This window comes from Haliotis asinina, chromosome 16 (genome assembly GCF_037392515.1).
Source record: "Haliotis asinina isolate JCU_RB_2024 chromosome 16, JCU_Hal_asi_v2, whole genome shotgun sequence".
Lineage (NCBI taxonomy): Eukaryota > Metazoa > Mollusca > Gastropoda > Lepetellida > Haliotidae > Haliotis > Haliotis asinina.
In genome coordinates this window covers 19,759,739-19,778,502 of record NC_090295.1, presented here as the reverse complement: position 1 = coordinate 19,778,502, position 18,764 = coordinate 19,759,739, and positions in this window count along the sequence as shown.

Genomic DNA, 18,764 nt, shown 5'->3' with positions numbered 1-18,764 from the left:
CAGAATCAATATGCAAGGAAATGAAGTCAGATATTAAAGAAAGCTGTTACCTAACTAGCTCCAAAACAGAAGCATCTGCTATTGAGATTAGTCTGATAGTGTTAACACAGGTATCCTCAGATCTTGATCACACAGGCACTGTATCAGTCTAAAAGATCTACTTTTATGAGATCACATTTTTGGAATTGTGAATGTGATATTTTAAGTGTTTAAGGCAAAGATTATATTTTTATGTCACATGTGACAAGTTTGACCAGGTAATTGAAATGTTGACCAGAAAATTGTTTTTGATGAAAATATATTGTCCTGAGAGGAAGTAAATCTTGCATTCCTTCCAGAGCAAATATTCCCAACATGGTTGCTGTTAAGGCCAGACCAATTATATTTCTTGCTCTATGGATCCACCTGCCATATTTTTCCCAAAAAACAATTAATTTTTCCCTGCTCAAAAAATAAAATCCAGATGTTTTATGGGCTAAAAATGTAAACTCACAAGAAAATACCTTTTAGGTTGTTTTTTTACTTTGACTATTTGACTATTTAGAAGGAATATTACTTTAACTGAAAACTTTATTATTATTTTTTTTCCCACCTGCCTCTTTTCAGAGGACAAAAATCCGGGAAACAAGAAATACAACTGGTCTGGCCTTATGGCAATTCTTATCAAACAGTTTATGTGTGGTGGTTTTCTCACCTGGGCCCGATCATTTAAAGAGGGTCAGGTGGCACAGTGGTTAGGTCACCTACATCACAGACGTGGTCTATTTCACTTCATTTTCAAACATGTTTTAGTGTTTGTGAACTATACAGATTGTATTTCAAGCACCTAATTCGGATATACTGTGTAGACCTTGCTATCCAATACATTATTGTAGTGGGAGTCTACTGACATCATTTCTTTTAAAAGGCATTGTTGAATGGGTTTGCATCATATTAATCTTTGGGTCATTTGATGGTGTTTGAATACTTTTCACAAATTGTTATAGAACTTTTTTCAATGAGAATCAGCAACAACTTTGATTTTGTTACTTTTTGTTACATTATGATGAATAGACATACAACCAAATCGATCAGGTGATTAGACTATCATGCTTGGTGTCGTGGTTGCCGTGGTTACATGTCATTGTTCCCTATGATTGTTGTTCCCAACATTCATCACTGGATTGTGTTTTCCAAACTTGACTTTGTTCATTCTGACTTAAAGCTTTTTTTAGAAATAAGGATGATTTTGTAATTTATGCCTGTGAATGGTATTACCATTTTTGAATTGGTTGACATATTAAATTAAATATTATTCCTTTTGAATGTTTTTCAAACAATTCAGAACCTTTGTTTCAATGTTTCAATTTTGGAATCAAACCAAACATTATCCCTGGAAATTTTTAACTTGGTTGGCATTCTTAATATATATTATTCCCTTTGGATGTTTTTCAAACAACTGAGAAGCTTTATTTCAATGTTTCTATATAGGAATCAAACCAAACATTATCCAAGGACATTTTTGACTTGGTTGACAAAATTGTTTGATATATATTATTCCCTTTGGATGTTTTTCAAACAGTTCAGAGCTTTATTTCAATGTTTTGAATTAGGAATCAAACCAAATGTTATCCCTGGAAATTTTCCATTTTGCAAGTAAATTGGTCATTTGTGGAGTAACATTCTTGTGATTTTGTTCTTCAAAAACATGCATTTGTTTGTCTTTGAATGGAGTAAAAAGTTGGACTAGACACTAATGTGTAATAGCATACATTTTATTTCAGGTAGTCTTGCTCACCAATAAATGCAATATTGTTTTCTGACCTCATTATTGCTAATCACATTTTTTCATCATTTCTTCGTGTTTTTCCTATTTACATTATGTTACATATGCACTATTGTATTTTTATATTCATTTTTGACAATCAGTATTTATCCTAATCACATTGATGCATTTAAGCACAGACATTGAAGGAGGAGACTGTTGCTGCCATATGCACATATCTACATTCTCATTCATGTTAAATAATTCTTTGAGAATTTTAGTGTCAAATGCACAAACTTAAAACTGAGGAAGTGATCACCCACTTGTAAACCGTGATTGTGTGTACCGTGCAACAGTCTTCTCAATCTTGTCTTTATTGGAGAGACAGTTCTTGTGTTCAAGCAGTCACATTCCTGCAACACTGTTGTATATTCTGCTGTTTCCTGATCAACTACTCTAGGATACTGGTACACCAGTAGGGTTATATGTTTTTTATTTCATTTGACTAATCCAGTTTTAAAAAATTGTAAAATGTTGCCATGGTGATTGTTTTTGTTGTCATAATCTTGATTTTGTTCTATACTCATTGATGTTTAATCCATTTTGTGTGTATAATCTTGATGGATATTTCAATATGTTTCTATAGTGTAAGTATTTACCGTGGCTTGTTGACCTGCTTTCAACATAGAACTTGATTGAACAAGTTCCACAAATTATCTGCTTGATTATCAACAGTACTTTGTGATATGGTGACGGAGAAATGTGTATTTAAATCTGTGACGTGTCAGTGATGATGTTTAATTCCATAGATGTATTGTTTGGCACTGGGACCATGTTTTTAGTTTTTGTAATTTCCGTCCAGTTTTGCTGTTTACAGTTATGTTGATAGATATACTGATTTTTGTTAAATACAGTTTACTTGCTTTATTCACCTTATTTGTTATGGACGGGGCTTTTGCATGTATTTCGTTATTTGTATGAATTTTCCAAAGAAATTCCTTTTTAAGATTTTCAAATAAACAATTCTTCACATCACATCATGGTGTTTAGTTTTTTATGGTGTTGCCATGGTAATCAGGTGGTTCTAGCCTTAACTCCTATGGAAGACCAAGGTTCAGGTGAAATATTTTAAGGACTGTCATTTGTGTACACAAAATGTAGCATTATAAACTGAAGTGAATGAATGTGTGTTAATTTAGATAGTGTTGAATGATTTTGATAGGATAATCAGATTTTTGTATGTACTAATATGTACTAAACTATTTGAAAATAATGGAAGAATTCATATTGGATGTGATTCATGAAGCAAATAAGAGTGCCATTCTAAAATGCCTTTCAAAGAAAATACAGAAGACACCACAGGATGGCAGTGCAAATGGGACTCCAGACTGCCCTTGTACAAAGCAGCCTTAGCACTAAGGACCATAACTCCCATACCTTAACATAGACTTTGGTAGTCTCATCACTAACGTTTAATACAAGGGCACCCAGGGCCCACTTGCACGAAGCAATCTTAGCACAACAATTATTGTAACTCCCATTCTCCAAAATAGGCTAATAACAGTTATAGCGCTAAGATTGCTTTGTGCAAGTGGGCCCAGGCTGGTAGCTACCATTGTACAAAACAACTTTTACGAAGGTTGAATTTAGTGATGGAGGTTCATTTGTACAATGGTATCTGAACCTTTGGCTGAAGCATTTTCCAAGACTTTGTGTAGTGACTGACTGCTTCCTGTACAGAACAGGAAGCCCTTTTACAAAGCAGACATCGTGCTAAAGTGATCCTGACTCCAGTACCTCAATATATATTTGCGACAGTCATAGTGCTAAGGTGATCCTGACGCCAATACCTTAACATAAATTTACTACTCTTAGTGCTAAGGTGATCCTGACTCCAGCAGCTTAACATAAATATATGACAGTCTTAGTAATAAGGTGACCCTGTCTCCAATACCTTCACATAAATTTATGACTGTGTTAGTGGTGAGGTGGGGCGGTGGGATAGCCTTGTGGTTAAAACGTTCGCCATCACGCCGAAGACCCGTGTTCGATTCCCCACATCGATACAATGTGTGAAGGAATATTACTAAAAAGCGATGTAAAACTAACGTCACTCACTTGTGCAATGGTGATCCTGACTCTAGTACCTTGACATAAATTTATGACTGTCTTAGTGCTAAGGTGATCCTGACGCCAATACCTTAACATGAATTTTGCGACAGTTTTAATGCTAGGGTGATCCTGACGCCAATACCTTAACATAAATTTACTAAAGTCTTAGTGCTAAGGTGATCTTGAGGCCAATACTTTAACATATATTTACGGCTGTCTTAGTACTAAGGTGATCCTGACTCCAATACCTTAATATATATTCATGACAGTCTTAGTGCTAAGGTGATCTTGACTCCAGTACCTAAACATAAATTTACTACAGTCTTAGTGCTAAGGTGATCCCGACTCCAATACCTTAACATAAATTCATGACAGTCTTAGTGCTAAGGCGACCTTGACTCCAGTACCTAAACATAAATTTACTAGTTTTAGTGCTAAGGTGATCCTGACTCTAGTACCTAAACATAAATTTACTACAGTCTTAGTGCTAAGGTGATCCTGACTCTAGTACCTAAACATTAAGTTACTACAGTGTTAGTGCTAAGGTGATCCTGACTCTAATACCTGAACATAAATTAACATAAAGATGTCTTGAACAACAGCACCCTGGTATTAAATATTGTTTCTGTGGTTAGCCCATGAAATTGGGGAAATAAAACAAAGCCCTCAGCTTGCAGTATGTATACTGCGTCTGAATGGGTTATGCATGTTTAACTGTGGATGGTATTTCAGTGTAGCAGTAACATAAAAAAGGAATTGGTCCTGACTAGTATAAGCATGAAGATAGTTAAAGCTTATTTTCACCCACCTCACATCTTACAAAACTTGACAAGGCCCAAGCCTCCAAGATGGACAGGCTTTTTCGTTGGGTTCTAATGATCTCAGCGTGAATAGTTTCTGTTTATGCAACAAATCAGACTAGATGTTCAGGTTAGCTGTGTACACCCAGATGTTATGATTAAAAAACAGACTGACCACTGTCGACTCTTAGCACACCGTGAATAGCTGTAATTCATGTACTTGTTGTGGCTTTAAGCAGTGTAATTACTCACTCACTACCGTTAAAAGAACACTGTTTCCTCTCCTTCTCCTTACCCAGTATTTCTCAATCAGGAAAGAAATGTAATTAAAACCTGGAATCTAAATTGGTAGATTCACGGCCTCTTATTTTCCCTATTTATACATTTCAGTTCCAACCTAACCCTCGTCCTTTTCTTTGCTGAGAATAACTCGTGCTTATCATATCGAGCGTTGAAGTGAAAAGCTCAAGGACATATGAGCAATTACCCCCTTTAGTTATTACTGTCCATCAAACTTAGAAATAAAGACCCAGTATTCGCGTTTACGTGGACCCCAAATGAGAACTCTCACTGTATTGAACATTATTGTCAGACAATACTGACTATAAATCTTTTAACAATTCAAATAGATCACATACATTTCATGCTTTTGAAAATATATATTTGAGCACAAATGAATATATTTCATCAGACATTTTGTATACACACGAAAATATATCTGCAACAGTCGCACAGGGGCGCCTTTGGGCGTGGAAGTGTGCTTATACATCACTGTACTTAGTAGAATTGTGTAAATCCCATTTACGGAAAAAGTACGCATGCGTGCACATGCATATAATATAATATCGTTCAATACGGAATCCAGTCACATGCCGTACACCCCTGTACGCTGGAGTTTGAGCACGTTTGTGCATTCCGTATCTTTTGCCCGCGTGATGTCCAAACCAGAATTCAGTAAAACTTCCGACCATGACATATTTTGGATAGGTCAGATTGTAGGACCCCTAAAACTTCCAATCAACAAGGAAACACAACTTTGGTTTATTTGCGGAAAGAGCAGACCCGAGGAGGGGATCTTTGCACAGACAAAAGTTGTTGGTTGTTGTTATTGTTACTGTTGTTTAACTCACGCATTCGTGTTTAGAGCTGTTTCAGTTTGTATTTCCTACACGACTCTAATTTTACAATCATTAAAGAAACCCCTGGTAGTCCAAATGATTCAAGTTTTGTGTTTCGATGTTCATTTTAAAATAGCCCACACTCTACTCGTTCGTACGATGGTGGTTTGCAAGTATGTAGATTTGCTCATGTAAGCAAATTTGCTCACATTGAGTAAAAGTATATTTGCTACGCGTTCATACGAGGTTTGGGTTTCAAGCAATGAGAAACAAAAATCAAGAACATTCATTTTTGACGTAACAACAGGCAGAGTAAGACTGCATATGCAGCACATTAAAAGACAGCTGCCATTTTACCTCGGAGTTGGTTTGATTCTTGGACAGGCCCCCCTAAGTAATTGAAGAAATTACAGCAAATTTGAAGGAATTGCATCTCAAATGTAAACAAACGCAGCCCACTCGCGAAACAGTTGCAGCGATATCGGTAATTTAGCGGTAATAACAGAAACACATCGGCCCTATCGGAAGCAATGTCGGTAATACTGGAAACACGCTCGGCCATCTTCGGAGATTTTTCGGTCGCGAGCGGAAACTCACGCAGCAAAACATGGCGTCGTTGGAAGAAGCACCCGTCTCGGTGAGTTTTGTTTTTAGTTCCTACCATTACATTTTTATACTTATCCATCTTTGACCACCCGTGTTGAATGCGTTTAGGTATGAGGTGTTGTCGGGGCAATAGCTTATGTTTTTAGGAAAAGATGGTCACTGCAGAAGAGTGTCACAAGTCATGCCCCTGGAGATTGTTTACATCTGAACATCGAAGTCGTGCCGATGATTACGAACGTACGCTAGATATAACATCATTTGTTTTGTAAAATGTGTTTAAATTTGTCAATTGCACTTCATAGCAAGACAAAGTATTGCTCATAAACGTCTTCATGGCGCACGTTCATGATGTTCGTAATCATGGGCACGACTTCGATGTTCAGATGTGAATAATCTCCAGGGGCATGACTTGTGACACTCTTCTGCAGTGACCATCTTTTCCTAAAAACATAAGCTATTGCCCCGACAACACCTCATACCTAAACGCATTCAACACGGGTGGTCAAAGATGGATAAGTATAAAAATGTAATAGTAGGAACTAAAAACAAAACTCACCGAGACGGGTGCTTCTTCCAACGACGCCATGTTTTGCTGCGTGAGTTTCCGCTCGCGACCGAAAAATCTCCGAAGATGGCCGAGCGTGTTTCCAGTATTACCGACATTGCTTCCGATAGGGCCGATGTGTTTCTGTTATTACCGCTAAATTACCGATATCGCTGCAATTGTTTCGCGAGTGGGCTGCGTTTGTTTACATCTGAGATGCAATTCCTTCAAATTTGCTGTAATTCCTTCAATTACTTAGGGGGGCCTGTTGGAGCATGCCAAGAAAACACGGATCAACACAGTGATATGACAGCATCGTGTAAATGGATTTAACGAAACAGATTTTTTAAAAACTTTATCTGTTAATAGACTGAAAGATGATGTGTCTCCCTTGTCAAATACAGTAGATAAAGCACTTGACGTCCACAAGAAAGTTGTGATTGCAGTCTATTGGATGGCATCATCGGCTGAGTACAATACAGGACACACCCTAGTAACTTGAACCATGTCGCAAATTTGCACCTACTGCTGGATAGGTGTAAATACATGTGTGTAAAATATGCATATGAGCAAGTGCGTTCACACAACCAAAATTGCTCACATAAGTATATTTATATATGTGTGTGTAAAGCATACTCATATGAGCAACTGTGGTCGTGTGAATGGGGTATTATTAAGCATATACCAAGCAACACAAACAACGTTGTTTGTTAAATTGACATTGGACGGGATATGGAGGGCATGGGTGGTTTTGCAGCGTTGACTATATTCTAGTATATCATTCGGAACACGGTTAATATTATATGCACCCTTTCACATCTGTACTGGATTTGTGTGCATTCAAGGATGTTATCACAGGTTCTCACCTGCCGTTGACATTTGACCCTGAAAACAACATGAATTCATTGTGTTTGGACAATATAATTCCTCAGTCGACCGCCACGCCAGTAAATATGTTTACAATGAAACGAGTTTCAGCAGAGAGAATGTCATACACACGCAGGCAGGCAGGCAGGCAGGCACGCACACGCACGCACACACACACACACACACACACACACACACACACACACACACACCGTTGTCTCACACAAACACGCGCACACCCAAAGTCACACATTTTGTATTGTAAGGTTTCATGTAGGGTTTGATCATAAGTGTCTAAATACCCCATTCACATGCTCATGTAAATAATTACACACGTATGACTGATAACACATGTGTGTGTATAAACGTGATATATATCGTTATTAAATTATTTATATTATTCATGGTGTGTAAATCCAAGTGTAAAGGTATACAGTCTGTCATTCAGACCCTGAAACAAACATTTCCACGAAAGCCCACGCAAGTCCAGACTATGTGATAAGTCTAGATTTCCAAAGTTTCAGGAATGAATAAAAGTCTCTGAGCTCCTTTTCATTATACTTTATGAATATGATTCTAGTACCAGTTGTTTGACTCCTTGGGACGATGGGGTAGCCTCGTGGTTTGAGCTTTCGGTCATCACGCCGAAGACCCAAGTTGGATTCCCCACATGGGTGCAATGTGTGAAGCCCATTTCTTGCGCACCCTGTCGAGATATTGCAGGATAATTACTAAAAGCGTAAAACTAAACTCACTCATTCACGAACTCTTTTAATCCATGGCAACTCTTACACATAATTCTTTGCTAAATACTATCTAAATATAAAGATGTTCAAGCTATCGGGCTTGCAGAGAAAAAGCCTGCTACGCGCCTTTTTCGAAGAGTGTTTTGGAGGACATATGGAGTAAACTCACGAGAGCCATTTCAGTTTTGAATGTAGGGAATGGGAGGAGAGTTTTTGCATGCTACTATTTTCTTGACCCCTTGGTATTGCTCTATTCTCTGTTGCGTGAGCGTCGGAAAACGTGACTGGTGCCAGTTCATTTAATATTGGGATATCAATAGAATAGGGCACAAACATTCTAATGACAATAGACACGTTATGTATAAAAGTCACCATTCGCGATCGCATCTGCTTGAGGCATGATGCAGATTCACGCGTTCACGTGACAAGTATACTGTCGTAGGTATTTGTACACCCGTGTGCATTTATAGAACAATGTAAACAGGTTCGTGTGAGTAGGGTATAAAATAGTTTGATTCCTCACGTGTAAAATGCATTTTTGTGTCCCCCATGATGTTGCTAAACGTGGCTGAAACCTAACTGACTCACTCACTCCTGATGGAAGCAAATATAGTGACTGCCCTATCGATTTCCATGGAATATGTATTAAATGCACTAAAGCCATTCGATTTTGGTTTCTCTTTCCCCTTGTAAGTATGATCATGCACGCTGTAAATAGAACAAATGTATTTCGTTAGAACATAAACGGGGGATGTTGTTCCTAGAAATGTAAATGTTGACTGTGTAGTATTATTTAAACAACATCCAAATGTAGCAGGGCTTAAGTCCAGCTTGTAGATCAAGTTTCGATGTACCATTTCCATATGACCACTTATCTCAATCGGACCGAAAAGAACACCAACATGTAGCTGAACAAAGGATATATCTGAACAACAAAGAATAATATTTTGTTTACAACTTTGTCATCTTCAATAGCTGGATTCCCTCAAGAAACTGCTGACGGACAGCACTTTTATGTGGTTCTGAAATCAGAAATCGCATGGTCACTCGCGTGCATCCAGTGTGGAGAGAAAGAGTTCGTTCCTTGCAATTGTTACACCCCCTCTTTTCGTTTGATTGCTCCCGAGATACGGGACATGCTTTAACATGCCAGGCGGTTGACGTGGATTTGTTTTCCTTGACATGAAGGGACATTGACGTCCTGCCATGTAGGCCATTTTGTTACGGCGTAATGTGACCTTCGGAGATGACTAGCTCTGAAATGTTTTTATTATCGAGGCAGACTAAATATATTTGGCGAGCCCACCTGGGGAGTTTGATAGCTGTTTTGACAATTTGGAAGCAGAACGTTTATGTTTTGATGCCTTGACAGTGAAGGGACATTAGACTTGGCGTCTTTCCATGTCAGTCGAGTAGTTTCGCCGCGTTGTCAAAAACCCTTCGAAGCAAATTTGTTCTGAAATATTACTATTTTCCTATTCTCAGGACAGACTAAACGTATTGGGGAACACAACTGGTTCTAATAGTGTGTACGTGCGTGTGTGCGTGTGTGCGTGTGTGCGTGTGTATGTCCCCTAATTGACGTTCTTTGGAAACATTACTCGTATGCTTCGGTAACCAGCGTGGAATTCGGGGTGTTTATTGAGCTGACCACCGAATGGCGCCTGTCCCTTTAGATTATTTTCAGCGCACCTCATAATAGCAGAAACATGTATGATTTGTTTACTGCACAGCAAAAGGTCTAGGTGCGGTTGGCTTGAATAGTGCAACAAAGACACACATTAATAGATGTTATGATGCTTTTGAACACCGCTTTTTCGTGTAAGCCTGACGGGTTACAAAGGTTAGATAGTATTTAGTATTGGAGAATTGAGCCCCTGGAAGACTGGTCAGCTGGTCAAACGATATTCGTCTTCAATTAAGTTTACTCTCTAGTTGACTGGGAATATTTTCCCAGTTGATGTCAATATATCGATCTTGTTCTGTGAATGCATTTTCGAATCTTGCAAGAATAGTTCTGTGATTTGTCACATTCAAAGATGATAAATATATTTCTGATAGTTTTAACATAATTTATTTTGGACGCTTTTATTCGTTAGAGAGAGGCCCTCCACCAGGTTCTAAGCATAGGTAAGATAAGATAAAATAAAATGATTCTTTATTATCCCCCGGGAAACTGTCTTCGCATCACACCCAATTCTGCAGTTTTTCTTTCATACAGCAGCCATAATTGTTTAGAATAATCAGGATATAGATACATCGGTACATATGAATATTCAGTACAGAAACAAATTGGCAATAGTTTTGACAATTGGAAGACAAGTCATTCATTGCATTTGTTGTTAATACTAGCTAGAAGAAATGAGTAACGAACCCTGTTTGTTCTAAAAGTCAGTCCGACAAGAGCATGTGAGTAGGATCACATAAAATGTTGTTTGCTTTTTTTCAATTTGATGCTCATAACAACTGCTGATACTTTCGATAGAAAGACCTGTTGAGGTCCGGCGTAGAATAGGCCTTCAGCAACCCATGCTTGCCATAAAAGGCGACTATGCTTGTCGTAAGAGGCGACTAACGGGATCGGGTGGTCAGACTCACTGACTTGGTTGACACATGTCATCGGTTCCCAATTGTGCAGATCGATGCTCTTGTTGTTGATCACTGGATTGTCTGGTCCAGATTCGATTACAGACCGCCGCCATAGAGCTGGAACATTGTTGAGTGCAGCGTAAACTAAACCCACTGATTATCTGATGATTTTGTTTCACAGATTAAGACAACATTCAGTGAAGATGGTTCAGTTGAGCATGGTCCAGTCAGGCTGGTTAAGATAGTCGCCAACTTAGGGCCCTTGTCCCGTTTTACACAGCCCAAACGTACTACTATTACTATCATTCTTACCACTAACCAGAAAACAATTGCCTTAGATATACAAAGTCCTCTTACCATGGACTAATTAACTCATACATGTTGGTTCTTGAACCTCTACCAGGGGCCTGTGCACTGCCGCCATCCATTGTGACCCTGGCTTCTTATACAACATTTGCCATCCCAAGACAAAGATTTGACCACTCGCTACCCCCAATCCCCCCATCCACGGCAGTGACTCAATCCCACCCCGCGGCTCTTCATTATCAGCAACGAGTGAAATACCCTTTAAGCATGAGTGAGCACAAATTAATGTAACTGCAGGTTAAGGGTATATATACCCCCTTTCGTACCAACCAACAGCAGATCATCTTGTGAAGCCGATCCCGATAGAACTCCAGATCACAAATGTAAGTACTTCTTTAGATTGCGATTCTGTCTGAAACTCATTTCACTGACCATTTTCTTTACGTCAAGTTCATTTTTCATACTGTTTTGGTAGTATTGTAATAACAGTATCAGTTGTACAAAAAAAGTCATTGATTTAAAGGTACAAGGTGCGAGCCTTTTCTTACCCACACAAACTGCAGAATTTCAGCCATAATTGAGAAACTTAATCTGTGTTAATGTGCTGAGATGCTTCCATATCATTGAAAATATATACTGAGGGAAACAAATCAGCGAAGTGTTCCTTCATTCTTGTCCAGGTTTCTTCACAAGTTTTGTGTCGCACTGTGGGTGCGAATCTGATAAATAGAAGAACACTGCGATGAAGTGGTGTTTCCTTTTTGTTAAATGTTCGTATCTGAAACAACCTCTACTGGTTTTGTAAGGCTGTTTTTCAATAAAGGGTAAGGTTCTGAAAATATGGTGAAAATAGTTGCTTTTAGTTTTCAAATCAACCAATCAATGAATCATTTTATTTTCAGATAACCACGTGTGGTGGTAAAAGAGCGAATACAAATATTTCATAAGAAAAAATAAATCATGGAAAGATGTGTAATAATATACAATATATATGACTGCAGAAATCTAATACATAATGGTTGTAACTAGTCTGAGTTTATGTGTAATATAAGGGCTGATTCCTTTGATACAAATTTTGATACGTTGATAATTTCTTTGGTGTTTGTAGAGAATAATTTAACAAAATTTTGCGCACTTGGGTATTATGTTTTAGAGGAAGATAAATACACCTTCCTAGCATCGGAAAGATTTGGACATTTCAAAATATAATGGGCTTCAATAGCAATAGACAGATTTTACAGGTTCTATTACAGCGTGGTATGTTTTTTCAGTGGTCAGTTTCTATTGGTAGGTTGTGATTAGATGTAAAAGAACTTAGTAATGGAATTCATTTTCGCCTTAGGACGTTTCGTTTCCTTTGACGTTTAGTTCTCGCTCAATTTGGCTTCTCAGTGCAAGAAGTAAACGGATAGGAAAGGGTCGTATTCAAATATTTACAAAACTTTTACTTATGTTTTCGTACATTTATGTAAAGTTTTGATAAAGAACACAATATCGTCGAACTTCATGAAATCGTATGTTCTCTGACTTAAAAACTCACCCCTCTCAGTTCCCCTCTCTTACACGAAGAATGCACCATATAACTTTTCGATTTTTATCATTGGCTCCCATGTGTATCACGTGGACAAATGACTAGCCTTGGCATGTGTTTATGACTTGGGCCACAGGTGCGCGGGATACGCTAACCTCGTGCATACATGGCATAATCACTATTTGGAATTGATCCACAGACACATGCTTATGATATGATCAGAATAGACATAAAAGATTTCTAATTTAGAAAGGCTTTTGACGCTTCTCTTTTTAGAAAGTATGTCAAATATTTAACCAGAACTTCCTGTAGCCTGTGTATTTACATGGTGCCTGCTGTTCTTTACAAGTCATTGTACAAGGCTCCTTACTGTTCCTTGAGCTTTAATCAGATATTGTTTGTCTCTTGTTTTACTCAGCAATATTCGAGCAATATTGGGACGGTCTGTAAATAACCGAATCTGGACCAAACAATCTAATGATCAATAGCATGCGCGTCTATCTAAGAAACAGGGATACGATGGCATGTGTCAACCAAGTCAGCGATCCTGACCACCCTTTCCCGTTAGTCGCATAGGTTGTTGAAGGCCAGTAAATACTATTCTACCCCGCATCTTCACGGGTCTAAACGGATATTGTATACTACAAGGTGTGAAGATAATCCAACACAAGATGACATATTGAGAATCTGTCTACATTTTTTGCATGGATTACATCTGTATCTGTTTCTTTATTTCCAGCGCCAAAATGAAGGCACAGTTTGTTGCGTTGCTGTTAGTGATGGGCGTGGCCTTTGTCACAGCAGGCGGTGGAGAAATGACACCACCACCTCCAACAGGGCCGCCACCTTTTGGGGGAATTCTGGAAGACTTGTCGGTAGGCAACAGTGTTTCGCTAGACGTCGTCATCCAAATGGTTGATTTGCTTCCGACTTAAACTTGGTTTTGGTTTAGAGTCAAACTTACATCGTCACCAACCTTCAAACAACACACATATAGAGACATATATAGATATAGAAAAGAATGCTCCGTTTAGTTGTAAATGTGTCACTTTGTATTGTAGTCGCTCGCTCTCTCTAATGTCCCTTAATAATACTAATCAGTTTAATTACGCCTCAAGGTTGTCCAGGGTATTCATCTTAATAGAATGGAAGAGAAAACATCCTGGATATAAGGAAGGATAAATCATGCAGCGGAGGACGGTGCATGTACTCAGGTCCATCGAATTACAACCCGTATTTTTAACAAAAATTAAAATACTTCAATATGAAAGAGAGATAAATGAAAATCTAAAATACAAAGCCTGTAAATGTAGATTTCAGTTATGCACCAGGTTCAGCAGTAATGTCGTTGTCCATCTTCTCCAGGCTCCTGTCACAGTGCGGGACCTCTTGGCACTCGGCTGCATCCGAGCTCTCCAAGAACAGGACCTGCTGGGGGAAGTATTCCGTCCGAGGACTCCACCAGCAACTAAACGCGAGCAAGAGATGGTCACCCTTCTTGGTCGCGTTCTGGCCCGTAATAAGAGGGCCCCTCATCCTGATAAGCTCGTGCAAACATGCCGACGCATCCTGCTTGGAGAAAGAGAACCAGAGGAACCATAAGGTGAGTGAGTTCTTGCAGACTGCCGGTTTGGCCACGTGGATAGTGCACTTGCTCTGACAGGTCTATGGTGTGTGGTTTCAATCCCGGTAGCATCAAATCAAACGATGTTAAAGAATGGTCCTTGTTTTTAGTCTTTCCGACGATCGGCCGTGAGGAGTGAAACCTGGAGGGTATTGCTGTTGAACTTTGGCGGGACGTGTCAGTGGGCCATTTAACTTAACCGACCTTGACACGTCACCACCAAAGTGAAATGATCTATGAACGGACCTTTCTCGCTTCACCCCTATCCAACCATTTTTACGTCATTTATTAAGAGAACTTGTTGGCAGTCTAACACGTCAAACTCCTCAAAAGGAATATGCTGGGAGTTCAATAGGTCACCTAACTCTTAGAAAAATTAAGGTTTAGGGTATTTGGTAATATTTGGTGATATCCATGTAAATTTCACGACACAATGCAGGGCTCTTGTCATTTCAGATTTTGAATGTTTCCATTTCGTCGTTTAAGCAGTCCTTTAATGTTCTATGTCATGTAAGTGAGTGGACTTACCAATACTCCAGTGCCAGCAATACATGAAGTAGTGTGTCAGTGAGTGAGTTACGTTTGACGCCGCGTTTACCAATATTTCAGCAAATAACACATCGTATCAATATCACATTGTAGCCATGATTTGAATCGACCAAACGTCATCGGTATGACGAGCAAACACTTCTACCACTTGGCTTCCCCACCGCCGCCCCATGTTATGTGAAACTGCACGATGTGACAATATTATGCATAAAACAGGTTTTCATGAGGTCTTAAACTTTCTGCTTGCAGATAACAGTCTGAGAGCCAACTGATGTCGTCAGTCTCGATGGTCGACACAGTACTGATATTCAAGATACAGCTTTCATCAAGCCCAGAACTAAAGATACATTCAACAAAAGATTCATGATTTCCTTATTTTCGTAACTGAATAAATGAATTCCAATAATTCGATACGTTTTTTCTTTGCTGTTCATGACGGAATAGGTTTGGGTACTAAGCACGACCTAAAGCTTGTTGTTGTTATGCAAAATCAGTCACACATATGACAATACGTCACTTTTACAAGTTGAAGGAAACCCATCCAAGTCGTTAAAGTGAGTGAGTGAGTGAGTTTAGTTTTACGCCGCACTCAGCAATATTACAGCCATATGGCGGCGGTCTGTAAATAATTGAGTCTGGACCAGACAATTCAGTGATCAACAACATGAGCATCGACCTGCGCAATTGGGAACCGATGACATGTGTCAACCAAGTCAGTGAGCCTGACCACCCGATCCCGTTAGTCGCCTCATACGACAAGCATAGTCGCCTTTTATGGCAAGCATGGGTTTGCTGAAGGCCTGTTCTACACCGGGACCTTCACGGGTCTCCAAGTCGTTAAAGCAGTAGAGATACACATACATAGAATGAGATACCAGGCATCGTTTCATCATTAACTCCATTAAACATTTTCAGGGAGTAATTCAAGCAGCTGGCGGCTCTCAGCACTATAAGTGCGTGATTAACGAATATGTAACATATGGGTCGATACCAAGTGCACCTGCATCTCTCATATCTTGCACATCTCTCATATCTTCCTACATAAATATACTGAGAGGAACAAATAAGGGGACACAAGAAAATTCTGGTGTTCCTTTGATATTTTCCAGTTTTCATTACCAGCTTTGAATAGCGCTGTGGGGGGAAATCTGGAAAGAGACGAGGAATGCTTAATTTTCCCTCTGATCCTTTATTTGTATTAGGAGTAAAGAGGCATCTGTGCATTTGTGACAAAATCAAGCATCCCGCAGCTTAGCTCACTGCAGAAAAGCACGACAGATGTGATGGTTTATAGAATGCAGTTGCACAACAGACGTGATGGTTCATAGACTGGTGTGAAATAGAAATGGATAAAGAATGGGTGAAATAAGGGTAAATGTCTAAGTGCAGCATTACGTTCAGTCATGGGAACCCCGCAGCTTTTGCTTTTGAAAGGAGGGCGTGTTAAATGCAATTTTTATAGTGCACCCTTGCGTGTGTGCGTGTGCGTGTGCGTGTGCGTGTGAGTGTGTGATTCCGTGTGTGTTTGCTTGTGTGCATCTATGTGTATCTGTGTAAAGAACTCTTCGTTTTTTTCCGGGCTCCAAATACTGAGAAGCTGGAATAAACGGGAATATACGGAATATATATGCGGATACATCACTGTGAGTGGAATCGATCAATATATCATATGTCCAGCATCTGATGACAATGAGGGTGGTGGGGTAGCCTGGTGGTTAAAGCGTTCGCTCGTCAAGCCGAAGACTCGAGTTCGATTCCCCACATGTGTACAGTGTGTGAAGCCCATTTCAGGTGCCGTGATAGTGCTGGAATATTGCTAAAAGCGGCTAAAAACTAAACTCATCCTGATGGCAGTATGATGATCCTAGTATGCGTGTGTGCGTGTGCGTGTGCGTGTGCGTGCGCGTCTCCATGACCGCCACTTTGTTTTCAGTAATAGATAAACTTTCTCCCATTTCTAGCAGCTTATGAATTAGGGCTCACATGGGGATCAGTTACAACAAGTAGGTCATCATATTAAATTGAAAAGAAGTCCATCCTTTTCTTTCTCAAGAACAGATGCTATGAACATTGTGTCAGGATTTGGAACCGGAAGTATAGAGAGCATTGGTTGGCTATGTGGTTGTTGGCATGCCAAAGTAGATCATTAAGAAAAATTGAGAACTAATGCTCTCTAACGGTCAAATCAGGTCAACCCTGCTACTATTGCTTTTGAAAGGAGCTGCCAGGGTGTGTTAATGCAAGTGTTAGAGAGCGCACGCGTGCGTGCGTGTGTGTGTGTGTATGCGTTTCCGTCTATGTATGCTTGTGTGTGCGTCTTCGTGTAATCTGTGTATAAAACCTTCGTCATTCACCCGGAGCTCAGATAATCAGAACCTAGAGTAAATAGCAATGCACATTTGATATTGTTGTCAAATGTCGATTCATGTATCAAAGTTGTCAGACCTTACTCGGAAATATATGGTACTGACTCAAAACACCATTCACAACAGGCGACTATATTCTCCTATTTATGTTAACTACCGGACCATGTAAAACGTAGGGGTGCTTAATTATACTGTCTGGGGTCATCTGAAAGGAAACTGTTTCCTTGATCATTGATCATTTATATTTTGCTGGACTTTGAGACAAAGAGTCCCCCACCCCCACCCCACCCGGAAATAACTTTCCCTCGATTCTCCAAGATTGTTTAATCTCATCTCTGTATCTCATTTGAATTATTATTTCGAGAGAATACCACTGCATTACGTCTTCAAACAACAGGAAAGCAATGTTCAAAGGAGATTTCCATTGTATATCAAACTGTTAAACTTCATCCAGGTGTCAACCCAGCAAGCAATTTCACGTTGTCACAGCGTAATGCTTTCGTTGTCATGGCAGGTTCAGTGACCTCGGACTTGACATCCTTCTCTGTGTCAATGACTGCTGGTTCTGCTGCATGCAACGCCAGCGTCGTGACCGGTGTTATTTTCATCAACCTAGTTCTGTGTCTGTTTTCGCGAGAGCCCCAAACTCTTCGACACCCAATGTTAATGTGATGGGAATAATGGGAATTATGTTTTCAAATGTTTTGTCTTTCACCCTCAATATCAGACACCCATTGTCAAACCTTGATGACATTATGTCAATGGTGCTTACACAAATGTTTAATAGCATCTTATTTCTCTGTGCAATAATAACAATGGAAACGTCCATCCATGATGTAATCAAACTAGCAGATAATCTCAGTATATCCTCTCGCTTTAATAGTGACCTACAATAGAGGAAAAGGGAGCGAATCAGAATTCGATAGCTGCAACTACCAAGCCAGTTTTGTGTGCATAGAAACCAATGACCAGTTCAGTGATGAAGCAACTACCATCGATGCGCACAATCATTGGGGTTTTTTTTGTTTTTTGTGTGAATATCTCAGTTTGTGTGCTTAGACAGACACTAGTTTCTTGACACAGCGGTAACATAACTTCATTTAGCCTAAAATACGCAATACGTAAAATGAATTCAGTTCGTTATGTTGTAAAGCCACGGTACCTGGCCGATTTCTCTACTTTTTCCGATTCGCGCCGAAAGACGTGTCAAGAAATGCTTGAACTGTAAATAATATATAATGTGTCATGACCAAATGATATAG